At 38.5% G+C, this 22,370-nt stretch overlaps 1 long non-coding RNA gene across 1 annotated transcript in view; it reads left to right on the top strand.

The window, feature by feature from the left end:
* The window catches only part of LOC106731668 (uncharacterized), a 94,961-nt gene that overhangs the window by 64,711 nt on the left and 7,880 nt on the right, over positions 1-22,370 (top strand). Inside the window, exon 2 of the long non-coding RNA XR_012900710.2 lies at positions 20,770-20,867. This is a non-coding gene — a long non-coding RNA (uncharacterized LOC106731668). The remainder of the gene's footprint in view (positions 1-20,769; positions 20,868-22,370) is intronic.

Raw genomic sequence — 22,370 nt, 5'->3', positions numbered from 1 at the left:
TTTAGATATTTGAAAACCGCTATCATGTCCCCCCTTAATCTTCTTTTTTCCAAACTAAACAAGCCCAGTTCATGAAGCCTGGCTTCATAGGTCATGTTCTCTAAACCTTTAATCATTCTTGTTGCTCTTCTCTGTACCCTTTCCAATTTCTCCACATCTTTCTTGAACTGTGGTGCCCAGAACTGGACACAGTACTCCAGCTGAGGCCTAACTAGTGCAGAGTAGAGCGGCAGAATGACTTCACGAGTTTTGCTTACAACACACCTGTTGATACAACCTAGAATCATATTTGCTTTTTTTGCAACAGCATCACATTGTTGACTCATATTCAACTTGTGGTCCACTATGACCCCTAGATCCCTTTCCGCCATGCTCCTTCCTAGACAGTCGCTTCCCATCTTGTATGTATGGAACTGATTGTTCCTTCCTAAGTGGAGCACTTTGCATTTCTCTTTATTAAACCTCATCCTGTTTACCTCTGACCATTTCTCTAACTTGCTAAGGTCATTTTGAATTATGTCCCTATCCTCCAAAGAAGTTGCAACCCCACCCAGTTTGGTATCATCTGCAAACTTAATAAGCGTTCTCTCTATCACAATATCTACATCATTGATGAAGATATTGAACAGTACAGGTCCCAAAACAGACCCTTGCAGAACTCCACTTGTTATCCCTTTCCAGCAGGATTTAGCACCGTTAACAACAACTCTCTGACTACGGTTATCCAGCCAATTATGCACCCACCTTATCGTGGCCCTATCTAAGTTATATTTGCCTAGTTTATCAATAAGAATATCATGCGAGACTGTATCAAATGCCTTACTAAAGTCTAGGTATATGACATCCACCGCTTCTCCCTTATCCACAAGGCTCGTTATCCTATCAAAGAAAGCTATCAGATTAGTTTGGAATGACTTGTTCTTCACAAACCCATGCTGGCTATTCCCTATCACTTTATTACCTTCCAAGTGTTTGCATATGATTTCCTTAATTACCTGCTCCATTATCTTCCCTGGGACAGACGTTAAACTGACCGGTCTGTAGTTTCCTGGGTTGTTCTTATTCCCCTTTTTATAGATGGGCACAATATTTGCCCTTTTCCAGTCTTCTATCTGGAAGACTGTGCTATCTCGATTTAGAGCCCCAGGGGGAATAATTTAGAATTGAAATACCAGCAGTGGAGCATCTACACACGCCTTATATCGAAATAGCAATTTCGGAATTGGTATTATTCCTCACAGAATGAGGTTTACAGAAGTCAGAATAAGCTGTCTGTTATTTCAAAATTATTTCAAAATAATGGAATTGCTGTGTAGATGCTTGCATAGTTATTTTGGAATAATGGATGTGTTCCAGCATAACTTTGCTGTGTAGACACACTCCCAACAGGATAGCTCCCACTTAGTACAAAAAAAAAAGAGAGATGAAAAGCAAAAGGAGGAATCTAAAAGCTTCGTGTTCCAAAACTCACTGAAGACAATGGACAATCTGCCACTGATGTAATAGCATTTGAGTCAGGTTCTTTATAAAGAAAGCACTACAATTAGCTAAGCATGGAAAAAAAGATTGAATTACATTAAATGTAAATGACTGCATGTCTGGGTTCTTTTAAATACTACTACAGGAATTGCAAATATAATTCCGTGAATATGGAATTCACCCCTCTTGGTGTCCCTGATCTTTGTATATAGTACTTATGGCATGAAAAAAGCCTCAAAGTTGGTACTTGGGAGTTGGTTAGGCATCCAAAAGTTAGAGGTGTCTTCTCTAAATCTTACCAGTTGCTCTGGGATCTGCAGGAAAGGTAGGATATCTTTCAAGAATGTACAATTTGTAGCTCATTTACTTCCCATAAAGGAAGATACAACAATCTGTTGTATACAACAGATACAACAATAGCAGCTTCTCTAATGTTTCTCCAGTTCTGGTAACAGTAGCAAAATGTTTGTGAAATGAAATAAAAAAAGCAGAGTTTAATATGTGCCATGGCTCGTTGGAGCTCTGGCTTGGCATCTCTTTTGTGCCCCAACACTCTACTGTCAAGGTGTCCTCCATGCACTGTACCTAGACATTTCTTTCTTTACAAATTGAGCACTGGATAAAATGAAATCTATTTCCAGAGCCAACATATTAAGCCTTATAAAACACTGCAAACAACAGAAGAGCCAATTCAGTTTTAGTACTAACAGTGTCACTGTATTGGCTGTGATGAAAACTTGGGTTTTAATTCTGGAACATATGTTTCTCTTCTTTCACTATGGCTAATGCAGTATAAATATTCTACAGTCTTACCAAAACATAGCTATTGGTTCTTTGCAACTTCAGTACTTAAAATGGGGACAATATCTGTGTAGGGGCTGGAGTGGGAAAGCATGCCTTTTTAATTCCAAGCCAATTGGTCAATCCCTACCTCTTGTTTGCCTGGTTGTTCTCTGTATAATGTTACTCATCCACATAGCTGAAAAGTTATATTTAAACTAAACATGGTCTCTGAAAAAAAAAGTTTGGAAGCAATATTTTTCAGTGTTTGGCACATCTCTTTTTTTATGGATTTCTTATGTAAATGAGTGTCAGGGAAACTAGACCTTGGATGTCCAAATCTCAAGAGGACTCATTAAACTGAGACTGTTTTTAATTGTATCCTTGATGCTGATGCACAAGTATCATTTTGTCATTGTTCTATCACAGTATTCCTCTGTCACTCTATACACAGGTGGCCAGACTGTAGAGAATTCATACCACATTAGCCACAGTAAAGGAAGAGAAACATATGTTCTGGAATTAATACACAAGTTTCCATAACAGTCAATACAGTGACACTGTTAGTACTAAAACTGAATTGGTCTTTCAGTTGCTTGCAGTGTTTTATAAGGTTTAATATTTTGGCAATATAAAAATGGCTTTGAGATGAAGCTTGGAGCTAAGGCATAGATGGATAAATTTATACATTGAAACGTGGCCTCAACATATTTAGCTATTTCTTTTCATCCTTCAAGCAATAGATCCTTCCCCCCCCAAATCCCGAATTCTGACCCAGCTGTTCACATTTTGTTGTCAGGCTATAGACCAACATCGATTTGATTTAATTGTTGTCATAAAATTCTCAAAAACCTGTCATCTCAAATTGGAGGGTGATGTTAAGATGTCAAGATATCCAAGTGGCCATGCAAATCTTGGATGGCACCAATCTGATACCATGTGAAAATTGAAACAATGTCACCATGTGTCAGGAGAGAAGATGTCATCACAAAGACATTTGCTTGGAATTCAGACTGTGGTAAAAGTACCTGCAAGAATTGTTTGTAATCCATATTTTATTCTAATGCCAATTGTTTCAGAAAATTGTGGTACATAGTTTGTAGGTGTCCTCTTGAGTGTCTTGCTCTAGTTCTACTATGATCAGGCCCCTTCTTATCTTTTCCCCATCAACCAGCCATCTAGTCTCCGTGTCTCTTTTTTCTTTCTTTTAATCCTTTCTTTGATTCTGTTGTTTTATCTCCTCTAGTGTCTAGCCACATTTCAGCTAACCTAATAAATTAAACAAACAAAGAAACTTAGAAACAATTATTTTTGACAGCCACCAGTTAATGAGTTCATTTGTACATTATATCCTTTTCCCTTCTCACATTTTATTTTATTTTATTTAGACTAAGGCTGCAGTGCCCCAGAGTTTCGACTATGGGGTTGTGAAAGCAGTGAGCACCAAAGTGCTGTGCTGTATCTCCCCCATGTGGACTCTGTGGGTGCAAACTAAAAGGTTCCTAGTTCACATTACTATAGTCCTGTTTGAAGAGGTCTATGTGAACGTGAACTAGAAATGTGCAGTTCACACCGAGAGGATCCATACAAAGGAGTTGCAGAGCAGCACTTTGATGTGCATTGCAGTTCATACCCCTGTACTCTGAACCATGGGCAGCATAGCTATAGACAAACCCTGAGCACTTTGTGTGCGGGACCATTGCTTTACTAAGCAAATGTACAACCCTTGTACAATAGGGATTGCTGGAGCCTAGAAACTGCTATTCTGGAGCAGATCCAACACCAGTTTAGCCCACAGTCTTGTTTCTGATGGTGACCAATACTTTAGAGGAAGGTGTAAGAACTCCACATTAGGTAGATGTTGGATAATCTGACCCTACAGTAGGCCTCATCCTGACCTCTAATAGTTAGAGTTTGGTTTAAGCTCTGAAGCACTAGGTTTGATAAAACTTCCTAAAATGTTGTTATTAATTACAATAGCTCCGGATATTTAATATCCCTATAAATATCAATTCACTTTTGAATCTTACTAAATTCTTGGCCTCAGTGACCACAGCTGCATATCCAGTTGACATCTTCATTGAACTGCCTACAAGGATAGTCAGGTTCATTTCTTTAAATTATACAGTTAATTCGGAATCCTGTAAGGAGTACATTCACTTATATTTTCCCTTTCTTTGCATTTATGGACACTGAATTTCATCTCTCATTGTGTTGCCAATTCACCAAGTTTGTTTAGGTCTCTCTGGAGTTAGAGTCCTCCCTGCTCCTGATTAGTCTAAACTTTGTGTCATCTGAAAAATTTGTACCCTCTTTAGCCAACCCCCTTCCCAGATTATTAATAAATATTTTAAATAACAGTTTACCTAATAAAGAATCTTAGTGAAGAATGGGTGACTCATATTACTTTCTTTTCAGTCTTCAAGCCAGTTTTTGGTCCATGACAATATTTTGTCCCTCACCCAGTGACGGCTTAAATACCTTAGTAGCCTCTTATGTGGAATCTTGTTGAAGGCCTTTTAAGGTGTGTCTCCAGTGCAATTAAAATCCCACAGCTGACCCAGGCTTCAAATGTTGGGGGCTCAGAATCTTGGGACTGTTCAATTTCATTGTAGATATTCAGGTTCAGTCTGGAGCCAAGGCTCTAGGACCTTCCAAGGTAGAAGGGTTCCAGAGTTCCAACCACAATTAAACAACCCTGTAACCCCAAGCCCTAAAAGCTTGAGTCAGTTGATATGGGCCAGCTGTGGGATTGTAATTACTATAGAAAAATACCCAGGACAGCTAACAGATTTTTTCCAGGCTCTGGGCAAATTCAGGGGGGTGGCCTCAGACCCAGAAGGGGCTGGGTTCAGGGCTAGTTTCTCCCCTACCCCCACAAGCCAGCCCTTCAGCACTGCCTGGGTCTCTGGCTTTTGCTGTTGTCATGGTAGTGACTGAAGGAGCCTCTGGGAGATTGAACCCGGTTCCTGAAGGGTTGACAGCCCTAGAGGCATTGGAATAACCACAGGGAATGACAGACTAACGAACCGCAGGAAGGGTGTCAGACCAGGTGCCAGCACCGATTCCCCAGATGAGCTACAAAGAAGTGCTGCTTGTGGTGAATAGAGCAGCCCCCATCATTTTCATCATTACCTAACATGCTGTTTTACCTTGTTGCTTTGGAAATTTGGCATATACATAGGAACCCAGTATGGCGGTTGATAAAACATACTTCAAAACAAATACCTTTTAAAGTAGCTGCTTTTAAAACAGAGTTACTATGCTATGGGAATTTCTGAAATTAGCTTTGTTTCATCAGAATTGCTTCCTAACACACCACCAGCTGAGATGTGTTTTTCCGTTTTGGTCAGGGGCATGGAAACTACTGTACAACGGTAGCTTTGGATTTGAATCTTCAGATCAAACCCTTATTTCAACAGAAAAACAAACACCAGGAAAACTGAAGACTTATGGCAATGTAATTTCTCCAAAAAGTCTTCTGCTAAGGACTAATTTTATGTGAACCTGTCGGAATCTGGGACTAGCACATACTGCTAATATTTTGTTAATTTTTTACTATGTTTTGGTTAATAGATTTTTTTGTTTATAACAACCTGTTTTGTTAGTCTTCTTGTGACACGCACATGTGTTGGGAATAATTTTAAAATTTCCAAACATGCTTTTATGCAACTATTAAGCATAATTTATTAAAAGAAATTCAGTAAAGAATTACCTGTTTATGTTAGGTTCAGAAGAGTGACCACCTTTCATTGTTATCTATGAATATTGGCAGTAACTTATTATTTGTTGTAAATGTGTTAAATGGATGTAAATATATGTTGATTTTTTTTAAAAAGGGGTACCATGGGTCAGGCTTTTAGGACGTTAATGCATTATAGCAATTATAGTATTATAGCAGGGCAGTAGTTTTGCTACAGTTACAGTTAAGACCAGCTTTCTGTTTAAAGATCAGCCGGTCTAAGTGCTCTAAAATCTGTATAGTTATTTAGATTGACTTAAATATTTTGGCCTCATGGCAATTTATTGTTGGACTGGTGACCCAAATTCAGGGGTATTTGGTCAAGGGATTCCCCAAGTACATTCCCCTGGAAAAATAGCTTTTATTAAAGTTGACCTACTCTGTTAATGCTTGTTTGCACACAGACAGAGATCAAACCAAGGTTCAGATTATCACACTAGGATGTTCAAGAGGTATCCCAAGAGAGTGCAAGGCATCCATGAGCCCTTTGGGGAAAATCAGATTAAAGTCTTATTTGAAAAACAATTTTGCTTTTCCTGTTAAGAATGTACCAAGCAATTCTAAGGCTCATGTGCTGAATGAACAGGCATAGAAAGAGGCATTAACAGGACATTTAGCTTTTGAAGTTTCCCTCCAGCTGAATAGCTTTGGGAGTAAACTATAGTTCTTTAAACCTGATCTACTGTTAGCTTGAGTCCCATGTTGGGTGCGTAGCTCCTTTTGTTCACAGTGAAAAGGCAAACCACAAGCATGGGTAGTATGGGTGTTTTGTGTTTTCTCTCTGAGAAAGAACAGTTATGGCCATGTACCTTAACTCTGAATTTCCTTGTTTTCCTGTGTTTGCATTTTGAAAGGACATCTGATATCACTGGACAATTTTAATTCTTCATTTAGGACATTTTTGCCAGTGAGTAGTCATTTATACTTGTGAAAAAATGAGTGAGAAAGTGGTTACAAATTGCTACTATCTTGCAATGCTGGAATGTTAACCCCACTGTATATACTGGTATAAATGAATAGACAAAATGCAAGGTGTTCTCAAAACCAGTTGATCAGCTAAGGATCAGGGGCATAAATACGTGAGTGTAAGCCAACTTTTCCTCATAACAATGCCCAATTCCTTCTACATCCAAGGATCTAATCCCTCATTTCAACACATTAATTCTGCCATGCAAGGACACTTGAAAAAGCTGAGATAATATTAGAAAGCTTTGAACTCTTAGACCAGTGAATTAATATTAACAATGCACTTGTATAGTTTGCATTAGGAAGCTATAATATAAATAATCATTTTATATTTCATAATGTACTTGGTTACATAAAAAATACATTTCTATACAATGATGGGTGGAGTCACCATCCTAAATGGGGTTGTAAATGCTTGATACCACCCTCCCCATTTCCTTTTTTCTTCCACATGCCTGCAAGCTCTAAACACACCCATTTCCCCCCATTTTAAGAACAATGTATTTCTATTTTGAACACTTACTTGAAAAAGTGAATTTAGTCCACTATGATGCAAACAATGCATTTACTTGGAATGTGACAACCTTCTTCTGATATTAATTTGAAAAAAAAATTCTAATAGCAAAAATCAATGAAATAACATTAATTACTAATAGTCTCACATAGTGTTCTTATGTACTTGATGCAAGGCATATTAATGAATATATAATACTGCATTCTTCAGTCAAATTGTATAAAAGTACAGCAATCTATCATTTTTAATATTTTAAAAAGCAGAGTTCAAAACAGTTATCTGGAGCATACTTTGAACAATATAGAAATAGTACAAGTTACATAAATATACATTATAATTACTCTCACTGTACAAGTAAACATCCACATTACAATTAATCTTATAATACATGTAAACACAATGATCTTGTAAACAAAATAATCTATGTCTAGTAACAATTAAGATTATAATTTTACTCCATATTTATAATATTTTATTGGGATGTGTCTAATGTACTGTAAAATACTCCATATATAACTGATTTTTTCCCAATCACAAAGAACAAGATACCAGTAGATAAAGGCAGAAGAAATTAACAAAGCCTAAATATACCAACTGCATTACATATATTCAAAAGGATTGTGCACCTGCAGATGGTGCTGTTCTACAACATTTTTCTTATAAAATCAGATTAAAATTCACCAGTTGTTCTAATCTTTGAACTTCTATTATAAAGAGTCATAGTGTACATGCAAGCCTTTACAAAATATAATGTGAATTTGGGTTAAGCCCGAACTATGTAAGGAAATACACAAAAATATGCTTTTATACTAGAAGACTTACCCGTCATTGTCAAGGTCCTGCAGGGCAAGGCACTGGTGGTATGAGGTTGTGCTAGATTCAGGGTCTTGTAATGTGAGAAGCTCAGGATAGGAGGCCAAAACCAAGGGGTGTGCAGGAGTCAAGGTGGGACGTTGAGTGTAAGGGTAAGGACAGGGGGCTGGGAATGTGGGGGGTACAAGAGTCAGGTTTGGGGAGGGTGAGGAGGAGTTCAAGGCAGGGGTGGAAATACAGGAATCAGGGCAGGTGGATGAAGGTGCACATTGGTTTCTCCCTAGGGGTGGCCCAGAGCAGCATGGACTGTGCACTCTACCTGTTGGTTTCTCTCTGCCCCCTGGCTTGTTCCCAGGGCAGGGGGCTGTGCACCCTGCCTACTGGCTTCTCACTGGGTGCCAGCATGGGATAAAGGAGTGGGGGAACCATGCAGGATGGCTGCACCGGAGCTCCCTGGTACTGGGCCGGGGGGGGGGGGTGGCACTCCCTGGGCCCAGGTTGGTAGCCAGAGGAGGACAGGGGTGTGTGTATGCAGTCTTCCTGGGGGATGGGAGAGAGTGGGAGCTGCACAGGTGCACTGGGCAGCCCAATAGTGCTGGGGGTGATGGGATGTGGCTCCTGCAGAAGGGGGGCACACTCCGTTGCCCATCCCCAGTGGTGCTCCTGGGGATTGTGGCTGTGGCAGAGGAGTCAGTGAGGTTCCCCTCCCCCCAGTCTGTGCTGTAGCCAAGGGCCGGGGGGAGGGTTTTGGAGCATGACAGCCACTTACCCAGTCTGATGGCCATCAAGAGAGTGAGCCCCAGCCCCAGCTGGCCATTTTCTTCCATGTACCATCACCACCCTGTTGTCACTCTGCAATATAGCCTGCCCCTGCACTCGCTGCCCCCAGTGGTCACTCTGCAATATAACTGTCCCTCTGATTAGCCCACTCTATTTCCATGTTATGGAATTCCGGGAAAATTGTATTTTCCTGGCACAACCAAAGCCTGACCTTGCTTTAATTTGGGATTAGAGGAAGCTGAATATCAAATTTGGTGGTCGTGGCCCTTACCATTTAGGACAAGGTCTTGAACAAACAGACTCTCAGACAGATGCACATATCTCTAATTTCTATGTATCTCTCTCTGTATATAGATATAGAGATATAGATTACAAATAGGAGATATCCCTTCCTCCTCTCCCACTTCAGCACTATGTCACTGACTAGCCAGACATTTGCTATCTTTTTTTTAAATAAAATAACATGACACACCATTTTCCATGAAGTAAAAATTTGTGATCATAGAACCAGTTCACATTTTTATTTCTTTTACATTCATAACTTGGTGTTTCATGTAACTGTTAAGAAATTTCGGGTACTGGGAATTATTATGTATGAACTCCTGATAAAGAATTATATCATACTGACTCTGAGGGCAATAGGAATAAAATATTGCTCCATAAAGAGAGGAACTTCCAAAGACTCAAGACTAAGAGTAATATGCACTATCTAGGGAATTATTTCATACCTTTAGGTTATAAATTTAGTACTATTAACCTTGGAACCAGTTAGTATTTGTTTTATTATCCCTGTAAGGGTTTTGTTTTATCATAAATGAAGAAATCTTTTTTAAAATAATGAATCATTGACCTTTATGCAATATTTATTTATGAGGGCCAAATTCTACTCTCAAGGGTGCAAATCCCTTGATGTTAGTGAAACTACATCTGTGGAAATGAGATAAGAAACTAGTACCAATAGTGAATGATGATAATAGAATTTCTCTGGGGTTTTTATTTTTGTATAAGTATATATATATTTGGGGGTGAATACAATTTGAAACATTTTTTGTTTCAATGATGGCAAATATAACATTGCAGAAAAGTGTATAAAACATATTAATTTAGATTAAAGCATGTTCTTGTAATTATTTCTTTAATGTGGTTTCTGTAATTTTAGCAACCACCACGGAAAATAAAAGCTTTACAGCATTTTTAAGAAAAAAAATAGTGAGCAGTTTTGTATAAATCTATACATATCCATTAAAGATTTCTACAACATAAAGATTAACAAATATAAAACTTTTTATAACATTTTGTATAACTAATGACAAATTTACAGTAAAGATATCTACATCAAATAGTTATTTTTATGAAAGGTATAAGATAAGGGAATAAGGGAGGTTTAAAAGGTTGAAATACTGTATGTTAATACCTCAGTGCTCAATGCTATGGTGAACATCATCCAATGCAGTTAATGAGAGTTTTGCCATTACTCCAATGGGGCCAGAACTTAATGTGTAGTCAAACAAGATGTGTTCTTTTCTCATGTTAGCTAACATGAGGTAAAATACTAGTGAAGACAAGGCAGTTTGTACTGTTCACATATTAGCAGGTAAATATTGGTGGTGGGTGGGGGGAACTAGTTTTTCCTAGAAATGTTAAATCTACATCTTACTTGTCTTCACTAAGGCCAATAGGAAATTATATTGAACTAAGTAAATTCACTTTATAACCCCCAATTTGACAAAATTGAAATAGCGTGACCCTGCTATGGGAAAGCCTCAAAATTAGTCCGAGGCAACCTTCATCGATGTGGACACACTATCTTGTTTTAGAGCCCCCAGAAAGCACTGGGGAGTAATTAGTATGAATTATTCTGGGAAGTAATTATTTTGAAATTAGTGTTATTTCCTGAGAAAAGCAGGAATACAGATTTTGAAATAAGTGGCCACTAATTTTGAAATAATGAGCTTGGTAGTGTGAATGCTCCCCTTATAAATTTGACCTAAGGGGTGTTATTTCAAAATAAAGCTCTAGTGTAGACCAGGCCTAAGTCATGACCTACTTTGAATTACCACCTATTAGCCAGCATGAGGTAAGAACTTGTTTTTATTTTTTTCCCCAGGTGAAGAGAATGTCATAGTGGCTTTTATGAGGGGGGAGACCTCAAGAGTACAATATAGTTTTTTGTCACTGGTGCACGGTAAATTCCCTCAGGTATCTGTAACAGAGCTATTAGTACATTTTATTTTTGATGATGTGATCTGTTTTTAACCAGTCTCATGACTTTCAAAAAGTCAGATGGGGGAGGAGGGAGATAGATAGAGATAGAAAGAGAGAGACAGGTTCTTTTTCAGGGGAATAGAATATGGGTGGAACAAAAGAAGTTTTCGTTTTATGTTTAAAACAGGGCACCAGGAAAGAAAATGAGATGACATTTGTAGAAAACGATGCCATACATCAAACAACAATACATTTCAGTTCAGTTAGGTGAAATGCCAGAGCAGGTTTCTGTTTATGTTGTGCAAATGACAGCTTGCTCTGTACTGACAAAATGCCACTCTGTCAGTGGGCTTATATATTAAATGTGCTGTACAGGTGACTTTTGATCACTTAAGACCATGTAAGTAGTATATTTTTCTTGTTTTTAAATTCAGCTTTATTTTTAAAAGCTCCATCTGTTTTGCCTGTTAACATTGTATGAGCATATTTAGAAATTATGTATTTTGTTTATGTAAATATAAAAACACCTAATTATAATTAAAAGTAGAAAACTTAAATAAACTAACTGAATCTCCACATATCGCTAAATATATGTGTCATGTTTAGTTATAATGTTTTGAACCATTTCCAATATTGGTCACTGACAGATATTTTAATAGGTATTAAACTACACAGAACAGGGAACGGTTGTCTTCTGGATGCATGTGTGACTTGTGCTTCTGTTCATGGTATTAGCGTGTAGACATAAACAAGAATAAACTCCACGTTTTGAACTGCACACTACACAGTTTTAAAAACACCAGTCTGACAAACAACAAATTATACAAAGCATTTTTGCCCAATGGAGGAAAAAATCACATAATGAAAGTGTTGTTGATGAAGAAAAACTCAACATTCCTTCATATTCCAATGCTTTCAACACATTGGATATTGCTTTGCATATGTTTGAATGACAGGAAGAAAGTGACGTAGTGTATTGCAGTGTTTCTTAAACTTTTTGAGACCACGGAACAACAATCAATAATATTTTTTTATGTGGAACAACTATGAACATTTTCTTAAAAAAAAAATTGTTGTCAGACAAAAAAAGACAAAAACAAAGACATAACAAAAACAAAAAAGAGGTTGCAGCACACCTACGAGTTTTTCACAGAACACCAGAGTTCCACGGAATATAGTTTAAGAAACACTGGTGTTACTTGTACGCCCTACCTGCTGTATTTTTGAGATGCTCAAGTATTAATTTTTATTTTTAGAACTCCTCAGTCTCCATTCATTTGTCGAATAGGTGTTCTACTATACATAAAAAGAGAAACACCTATTTCATATAGAATATTACTTAAGTTACATGCATACAAACATTTTCTGAAAATATATGTATTGTTGGTAGAACCACAAAATATACTGAACTGATTATTTTAAGGGTGAATTTTATTCTATCTGTCAAAAGTAATGAATTCCATTGGATTGGGACATTAAGAATTGCCTTAGTGATGAGACACAGTGATCTATATAGTCCAGAATTCTCTCTGATATTTCTATATTTTGACAGGCTAGTGTGCTTGCTTGTCATCTTTATTGTTCTTTGTATAGTTAATGATTTCTGGTTATTGCCACATCAATGTAAAATTGGCATGAAGTGCAGATTAGGAGGTGAAATACATCATTACTGTGACATCACTAACAACCACATAGAATGTTAAACTGTAAATGATGAATTTTAATAATTTCTGAGATTCAGAAAACACAGCCAAAATATCACTTTTTTCTAGTGCAATTTCAAAAGTTTTCACCTTAGATTTAAAGAACAAACAAGTTTGTCTCAAACAAAAGAAGCTGTCATAGAAAGATAAGTTAGTTACCCCAGAGACAGCATTTAATTTACATGCAAGAATTCACAGACTGATCACTTTCCTAACATAAGTTTGACTGATAACCACTTCCCTAACACGCACAATAAACAAATACTATATGTAGCATAAAAGAGAAGGCTGAATTTATATAAAGATAAAATCAACCTTTCATATGAGGAAGTGTAACACTGCACATGCATTTGAAAGTCTGAACCTGATTCTTATTTCCACCCATTGCAGGGCCATTTCATTTTGCAGCATAAAAGAGCCTGAGTGTAAACAGGAATGGGCATATGAGTATCAAAAGTGTGTTGTGTGTGTTTTAAGTACTAATACTCAACCTGAGAAAGATATTTTAGTTCAAACCCTGTTTATTTTATTTGTTTACTTAAAGATGCCTCTGATTACACTTCAACTTGTAGCAGCCTAAAAGTTGCTGTATGTAGCAGTATAACAGAGAAAACTCTAAACTATATGCCGCTTAGTGAGAATTCTGTTTCTTGTAAGTAACATTCCCCTGTGTTTATGTTTGATTGTTGAGAGAATTTTTAATAACCGATCAGGCAAAATTGGACTAAGGGAAATAACAAAAAGTCCAATCACCATGTGTCCTAGATAATGTACAGTTAATCAGTATGATCTGACACATTTGAAGTCATATAATAAATACAAACACTGACGCAAAAAAAGGTTGATGAAGACAGTTACTGTAATTACAATTATACTTTCAAAAGGGTATATTCATGCTCTGATATTTTATTTACCTCCTTGTTCTCACAGCCACTATATTCTAAGGAGAAATAGATTTACTTGTGTGCCCATGTTTACCAATATCTTATCAATATTATCAGGTCAAAGCAATCTGATACTGTTTTGTGTTCTGCTCAAGTTCCAGCATATATAGGGTGGTGAATGTGGGAGAGTTGAGTGAACAAAGGGCTTTTACGTATATTATTTTTAGTTCTGTGAGGAAATGTTCCCCTCCAATATTAAATGCCATCTGCTTCCAGAGATTTGTCTGCCTTGCAGGAAGTATGCCAGATATGAAATGTTTTCCTTGACGTCTGTTCTAAATATGTCTTTAATTTTACATGTTTGTCCTCTTACTTTCTCTTTGGCTGTGTCCAGACTCAGGGTTTTTTTCGGGAAAAGTAGCCTTTTCCCGAAAAAACTTCCACTTTTCCCGAAAAAACTTCCCCTGCGTCCAGACTCAAGCCGCGTTCTTTCGAAATTATTTCGAAAGAACGTGGCTTTTCTTTTGATGGCGGTAAACCTCGTTTCACGAGGAAGAACGCCTTCTTTCGAAAGAGGAACTTTCGAAAGAAGGCGTTCTTCCTCGTGAAACGAGGTTTACCGCCATCAAAAGAAAAGCCGCGTTCTTTCGAAATAATTTCGAAAGAAGGCGTTCTTCAATGTAAATAGGGCTTCTTCAAAAGAGAGCATCCAGACTCGCTGGGTGCTCTCTTTCGAAAAAGCGGATTGCTCTTTCGAAAGATCTGCCTGCAGTCTAGACGCGATCTTTCGAAAGAGGCTCTTTCGAAAGATGCTTTCGAAAGAGCCTCTTTCGAAAGAAGCCTGCAGTCTAGACATAGCCTTTCTTACCACACTGAAAACAATAAGTAAAGTTGACCCCATCCATGTAAACTGATAACATTTATATTTAGGATCTTATTTTATATGACTAGATAGATATATAAATAAACATGCACATAATGTTAAAAGTACGTTAGCATTACAAAGTCAAGCGCTCAAAAGTTAGGAAATACTAGAATTAAGGTTGTCTGTGCAAACCTAATTTACCTTCCTTTGTATGTTTGTCTTGCAATACAGTTCTAAATTATATGACCACATACTATTATTTCTACAGAACCACCCTCTCGCTCCTGAAAATTATAAATATATCAACAGTATGACCCCTTATTATTCTCCCAGAATAGTGGCCTTAGTGTAAATAGACCCGTGAGACTTCTTATTTTTTTGGCTTCGTTCATTCAATGTCAGCTAAGATACTAAGCCAGTGAAAATTGTATCAATACACTGGTTAAAATGCAAGTAATATTTAGCAGTAGCTCTTCCTTGGTGCTCTCGCCACTGAATTTGCAGTGATGTCTTTTACTTTAGACCAGTCGTTCTCAAACTGCATTCTATGGATCACTAATTGTCTGCGGTCACCTTTGAGGTGGTCTGTGGCTCAAGCTCAGCCCCCTTCCTCCTTCCTCTCTTCCTTCCTGCCTCTCCCTACTGCAGGGACCCCCCACCCCCTGCAAAGTTTGAGTGCCAGCGCTGTCTTTCCACCGGAGGGGAGGAGAGGAAGAAAGCCTCAAGCCTACCTGCCGGATCCAGCCCACAGGAAAGAAGTGGAGCCAGAAGTGGCTTCTTGTGCTGCTGCTCCCCCTCACCCAGATGGGAGAACAGCAGCGCATGGCACCTGGAGGCTTTCCAGCACATGACACCTGGAATCCAGTCAATTGGAGCAGCAACTCGTAGCTTGGGAGCTGTGTAGGGTACAAAAGCAAGTAAGCACCTTCCTTCCCCCTCATGCTCAGACCCCACACTCCCAGCCCTTCATGCGCTCTACCCCACTGAGACCCTGCAATCTGAGCCTGCTCCTGAGCCCTCCTCCCTGGCCAAACTCCAACCCCCAGCCCTATCCACACAATGAACTCCTCCCAAAACATAGGCGGGTCCACAAAATCTACTAACCCAAGAACCCCAGAAGAGTAAACCTGGCCTATGGGAAGCCCTGAACCTATGTCCTCCCTGTTCCTCTCCCTCATCCCATGGGACTGAATTGCCAGAGAAGTGAGGTGTCCCAATTGGGAGCCACATTAGTGGGGGTTGAGGGAGTGGGTTTTTTTGCTTCTCACTTGTGTGGTCCCCAACTGATTTTTCTGTGGGTCACTGGCCTCCGACACAAAAATGGTTCCCTATCCCTGCCATAAATAAAGAAAACATTTAAACCTTTTGTGTTGGACATAAATTAATATTTTACTGTATTTAAAATGAAGTTTGATAAACTAACATGAGAAAGTTAAAATGCTTAATCTGTTTAATAATTTAAATACATCATTCTCCTTAGCTGCAACACTAGCAAAATGGCTCAGGCATAATTATGTAATGAATGGCGAGTTTCCATTAACAACTGGTGGTCTGCAGAAAGGTTTGCATTGAACCAGGTGTACCAGGGGCCAAAAAGTTTGAGAACCACTGTTTTTAGACCCTGATCCTGCAAAGATTTATGCCAGCAAGTAACTTTATTCACTCAAGTAGTCTCTTTGAAGAAAGATTACAGATGTAAATTAAATTACTCACATGCATCAGTCTTTGTAGGATCTGACACAAACTAGTATCCACTGAAGTTAGTGAAATGATTCCTATTGGTTTCTAAGGACAGTAGATTCTGAGTCTTTGGTGTATAAAAACACTTCTTGTAGTGAATGTCTCTCCCTACATCTTTGAACACTACTTGGTAAGATGGATCCCGATTAAGCCCTACACTGCAAAGAAAACCCTGCAGCTCTGAGTCTCTTGGACTAAACATAGCAGTGCAAACATTCCTACTCGGTCTGGAATCTGAGATATGTGACAATACCATCTTGTGCTGTCCAAGGACCTAGGCTTCACCGGAATCTCAGAAGACCATATTGTGATTAAACAGTCCCACAGACTGAGACCTCATGAACCTAAGTCAGGTGAAATAGGCCAGCAGTGAGTGTCAAATCACCAGCGTGTAACATACATGGCATTTCTGAGTTAGATGATTACAATCACATTAGGAGAAGGAATAATAGATAGTTATAAGCCATATTTATATGTAATCTATTGGCTTGTTTGATTCTCTGCATATATATATATATATATATATATATATATATATATATATATATATATATATATATATATAAAAAAAAAATAAACAATAAAAGCAAACAATTGCAAAAGTATCTTTCCGAAAAAGTTCAGTAAGAAATTCAGTTAATAGGTATTTAGTATCCACATGTCTGTAAAAGCACAGAAGTCATTTTTCATTGCCAGCATGCCTAATGTTTTATGTATCTAGTCTTGTTTTTTTCTTCTTTTGGAATTCATTCTAATTCTCGGGAGTAAAGCAAATTTCTGAGTAAGTACTGCTTGACATTTACCTTTACATACATGATAGATATTTGAAAACGAACATCTGTCAATGCTATAGCATTAAATTTAAGTGTATCTTATTAGCCATGCAAATAGCTTGGCCCTGGGATCTTAGCAGCATCTCTCTGACATTCAAAAGTTCGCAAATAAAGAAATTTCACTTATCAATTTACTTAACTATTACCATTGTTCAAAAGACATATAAAAAAGGATATTGAAGGTTCTGATTATATTAATTCATCTTTTACTCTAGTGAATTTCAACTGATAGTGCAAGAACTTTGGTTTACCACACTGGACAGTGTAAACAGTTAGCTTTTGAAGTTTTAGCTTAATGAATATCCCACAATGGTGTTTAAACAATAGATTGAAATAATCTTTAACAAACAGTTTTCAATGCAACATATTTTGTTTTATATTATAAAGAGGTACCTCAAAGAAAATATTCAGTCTGAAGAATATTTTCCCATGCGTAATTCTCCTACCCTCAATTTTGACTTTGGGGATAAATAAAACATGTTTTGTAATACTTTATTTTCTTCTTTATTTGTTATGTTTGATGCTTCTAAACTTTTTGATCACTCATTTTGAAAATCTTTTTTCTAGGAAAGACAAGTGGTGCTTTTTCTCACAATCATGTTTATTAATGACCAATAATTGATCAGCTTCGTGAAACATCAAAAGCCTAATTCTCTATTTCATTTTTGGGGTTGGTGCCCCTATCCCAAGCACTTTATGTCATCCTTGTTCTCTCTCCATTTTCTCAGGATGTTTGCGAACCTACCTGGCTTCCAGAATATGTCAGATCAGTTCTGAAACTGCCTTTAATTTGCCTTCTAACTGCAGTGGTTTGAAGTAGACAGAATAGAGTGAGCTTTAATGGTATCACTTCCCTATTTTCACACTTTGCTTCCCTGCTCCCAGTGTTGCCCCATGTTCTGGAGTGGGAGTGATGTAGGGCTACCCAGGATGGAGGATTTTTCTTTATCCTATAACCTTTCCCCATAGGCTTTCCCTACATTTTTTCCTGGGTCCTTACAATACTAGAAGTGTCACACTGGGGCCAGAACGTCATTGAAAATCAGCAGTCCAAGAGTTTTCAGAACACTTTTACTTTATACAAAAAGCTCTATTTTGATTTTTTTGTTTGTTTTGTTTTTGTTGGTTTTTCCTTGCAGGTTTGGGTAAGTCCTAAAGTTTTTTTTATTCTGTGGGTGGAGGAGGGGTGAGAAGAGAACAAAATAATGAGTAACTGTGTGACCCCTGCCTCTAGCCATGGGTATCCTTTACAATATTTTGCTGTTCTAGCTTCTAGTCTGGACTACTCACAAACAGCTGTCAGTAAGCAAGCCCCTCCCATCTATTTCTGCATATGTTCTGCAGTCAGCCAGCTATGCCTTGGCTCTAACTACCATATTTACATTGAAGAATGATCCCCATTAAACTCCAAATCCTAGATTTCCCTCCAGAAATGCATGTACTGTGCTGCCTAGCACTCAGTTGGACTATACAAACTTATCTAAACTACATCATTTTATTAATAGAAATGGTAGGCACACATCTTGCTATCCCAGAGGGTGCTTCCCAAACATTTTAGTCCAAACACACTGGCTTAGATAAAACAACAAAAGATGTTAATTAACAACAAAGAGAAAAATCGATTTTAAGTGAAGACATTTAATGAGTCATAGAAGTCAGAAATAGTTTCAAGAAAAATAAAAGGAAAATACAACTTGTGCTTAATTTAACAAACTATGCTAAATTCAAAGGGAGAGTTTCTCATCACATGCTTTCAGCCGCCGTTTGAGCTATGCAAATTGTGTAGCTTATTTTGAGTCAATTTTGAAATAGCTTATTTTGAAGTTTGGTGCTGTTTACAGAGCACTTATTTTGAAATAAATTACTATTCTGAAATATTCCTTATTTCTCATGGAATGAGGTTTACAGTGACATTGGAATAGTGAGCCCATTATATTTTGAAATAATGGGCATGCTCAAAAGACGTAAAATAGCTGTTTTGGGATATCGAAATAGTGCTGCAGCATAGACATAGCCTTACTGACCAAAGTCGGGATACTTCTCTGTTTCAGTGATGGCTTCCTTTATCTCTTCAGGTTCTGTGAAACTATTGGCAGAGAGGGAGATGGGGGAGGGATGTTTGTTTGTAATTTTTAGTGTGTCCCTTTCTTGGTAAACATTTCTAGCTAAGACTCAGAAACCCGCAAATCTATAGGTAAGGATGTTCATTGCTGTTATTCCTTATCTACTGGAGTTTCATTTTTGTTTCCCTTCCTTCCTAATGATTCTGTTTACTATTTAACTGTGAAGTAAGCAGCACATACATTCCTTTCAGACAGACATGTTTGCCAACTTCAGTTCAAAAACTATGGGATCTTGTAATGTCACATACAATTTTATCAGGAGAATATTGACCAGCAAATGATGCATTTTTGGATGATAATTTACAAGGAATACTTTGAACAAGGATTATTGCAACAGTTAAAGTTTACAACTCTCCCAGTTTCACCAGAAGTCTCTTGGAATTGTGCCAGAGGCTGCTGCACCCAGTCTGGAAGATTTTAACCTGCTAAAAGTCCACAGGGCTAAGGCAGACTCCCTGTCTGCTCCACGCCACTCCCAGAAGTGACCGGCACATGTCCTCCCCTGTAGCGATACAGTCCCTAGGGGAGAAAGCGCAGGGGGATCTCTGTGCACTGCCTTCACCCCAAGCACCAACTTTACAGCTCCCACGGGCTAGAGACTATGGCTAATGGGAGCTGTGGATGGGGCAGAGCACAGAAATCCCCTGGCTCCCACCTACAAGCTACTGCCAGAGGGATGTGCTGGTTGATTTTGAAGGCTGTCTGAGATAGGCAACACATGGCTGGAACCTGCATCCCTCACATGCTCCTGCACCCTAGTTCTCACTCAGAGCCCAAAGTATACACCCCACATCCAAATATCCTCCCAGAGCCTGCATCCCTCAGTCCCTTCTATACATTCCCACTCATCTCTTCAGTCCTTCCCATAGCCTAAGCCTCTGCCCCAGCCTGCTGATAGTGAGTGAGGGTGGCAGAGAGTGAGCAATGAAGGAATGAGGATGGAGTGAAGGGGAATGTCATCAGAGGGGGCAGGGCAATGGTGTTTGGGTTTGTGCAGATGGACAGTTGGCAACTCTAACAACAGTTTGAAGGATGTGGACACAGGTGTACGTTCTGTGACAGGGAGAGAATGTTGCAACATGGGAGATATAATCTGGTGAAGGAGCCTAGTCATAGGAGAGAATGGAAACTGGAACTGTCATTAAAGGTATGTCAGAATCAGGCAAATAAGTTTAATGTTGGACTGACCCAAAACATGAAACATTACATTGTGTGTTTCCCTGTAAAAAATTTAAAATACTGATCAAATGAAATTTTCCTGTCCAAACAGAATTTGAAGTTGAAAAAATAATGTTCATAGAAATTTCCCAACAAGTTCCTATTATTCTGATTCTTATTATAGGATGAGAGACAACCACTGAGTGCAAACAGAGGGGAGGAGCACAGAGTTACAATTTGGTGATTAGAGACTTGGAGCACAACACGTTACATTAACTTGAGGTATGTGTGTAGGATACAAAGACAGAAAGGTGGAAAGGGATGTTCACACATATGGATACCAGTCAAGAAAGGAAAATTTCTGTTGTGTCATCTTTTCACTTACGCTGTCTCCTGTTTGTTCCTTCCCTTAGTGTGCTACCTCTTCTTCCTTTGTTACATTGTTTTCTGTCCCTCTCATTTCCTGCTTTATGTGCCTCTCTTTTAGTGCTCTGGGATTGGCTTGCAGTGAAATGAAAGTTACTAAAATCCTGCTTTTGCTATTATAAGAAAACACAACAGAAAGTAGCAGGGGAGTAGAAAATGGGTGGGTGTGAAAAGGAGAAAAAAGGAGGAAAAAATCTTTCAACGAACTTTTTACTTAGAGCTCTCCTGTGCTTATGATGCCCTTACTCTTTTTGATTATACAGCCACCATATCAGAAGGAAAAACTAAATTTTGTTATGGTTCTATTTCAGCCGGTGGTAAGCATGTAGAAGCACTCATGCTCTGAGTCTAATCATGCTCTGGGGAGAAGGGCAGGGTGTTACTCCTCCACACTCCTTTCGCTCATCTATATAGGGGGCTTTTTCTATTTCCTGAATGCAAATGGGAGAACCAGCTAGTAGCTTTGATAGTATAATCCAGTGGCACTGGGACCACTGACAAAGGAGAGTGAAGTTTGGTATATGGTCTTAGCTAAGCACAATTTGGATTTTAGTTCATTCTGTACAAAGATACATGGCTTTAGCCCCCATGGGCATGTCTACACTGGGGAATTATTTCAAAATAATAACTCCCAAAATAACTATTTCAAAATAGCATGTCCACACTACAGGGAAGCCTTGAACAAGGGTGGATTTTGGGAGGGTGGGGGGCGCAGCAGCCGTGTGCTCTGGGTTCTGGCTTGCTTTTCATCCTGTTCCCCAGATACTAAGAGTACGTCTACACTGCAATACTAGTTTGAAATAACTAGCGCTATTCCAAAATAACTTAGTCCATGTCTACAGAGCAGGAGTTATTTCAAAATAGTGTCAAAATACTGTCAAGCTGCAGGACTTCTTACTCCGACTCCTGTAACCCTCACTGTATGAGGATTAATGGAAGTTGGTGGAAGACTGCTCTATTTCAAAATAAGCGCTGTAAAGACGCTCCCTATTTTGAAATAAGATACACAATTGATGTAGCTCAATTTGCTTAGCTTATTTTGAGTTAAGCCCTGCAGTGTAGACACACCCTAAGGGTATGTCTACACAGCAAAGTTATTTCGAAATAACTTTACCAGCATCTACACAGCCAAACCGCTATTTCGAATTGAAATCAAAATAGCAGAAGGCTTATTTTGAAATTGGTAAACCTCATTCCACGAGGAATATTGCCAATTTTGAAATTGCTATTTCGAAATAAGTGCTGTGTAGCTGCTTATTTTGAAATAGGGGGCCTCACCAAGAAAACTCCTCTCCCTCCCCCCTCCCCAGAGCCCTTGAAGGGGTTGACTCTGGCCACAGTGCCTGTGCCAGCTCCAAG

The sequence above is a fragment of the Pelodiscus sinensis genome, chromosome 1, assembly GCF_052426305.1.
Source record: "Pelodiscus sinensis isolate ZL-2025 chromosome 1, ASM5242630v1, whole genome shotgun sequence".
Lineage (NCBI taxonomy): Eukaryota > Metazoa > Chordata > Testudines > Trionychidae > Pelodiscus > Pelodiscus sinensis.
The sequence above is the reverse complement of the archived record's forward strand: the minus strand, read 5'-3'. Positions and strand labels throughout refer to the sequence as shown.